A 522-nucleotide genomic window follows, 5' to 3' on the forward strand; every position below is an offset into this window, starting at 1 on the left:
ATATCGCGAAGCCTGTTACGCGAGACGTGGTCTGGCGTACATATAGCTAGTCACTAAAGTCAAGCATAATCGGCTTCTTTACCTTATGGCGACTTTAACTTTGAGATGATAAATCTTGATTCTGAACTCTGTGAACTCCCTACCATCTGATTGACCCGAGGAACACCCAGCTATTCAATGAGGTTTGTGGTAATTGGGTAGACTGTCGTAAGCCAGGTTACCCTCCTCCTTACCTCTCACCTTAGAATGGAAGGCGAGGAGTGAGGAAGAAGGCAACTTGACTGACGACAGTCTACCCAATCACCACAGAGTTGTTAACGTAACGAGATACAATTCGAAAGTCAGCAAAGTTGCTACCTGAAACAAATACAGTGTATGAACCGTTAAATAGGGTATTTCGGGTAACCCAAGCAGCGGAAACGGAACAGCCGAGCGGCTCCTGGATCCGTCTCAGCCTGCGAACTGCGCATGCGCAGTAGACTCTGCGCCGCCCCGCCACCTCCCCCTCTCCCCCGCGCATCA

Source organism: Frankliniella occidentalis, unplaced genomic scaffold (assembly GCF_000697945.3).
Source record: "Frankliniella occidentalis isolate FOCC.00 unplaced genomic scaffold, Focc_3.1 Scaffold312, whole genome shotgun sequence".
Lineage (NCBI taxonomy): Eukaryota > Metazoa > Arthropoda > Insecta > Thysanoptera > Thripidae > Frankliniella > Frankliniella occidentalis.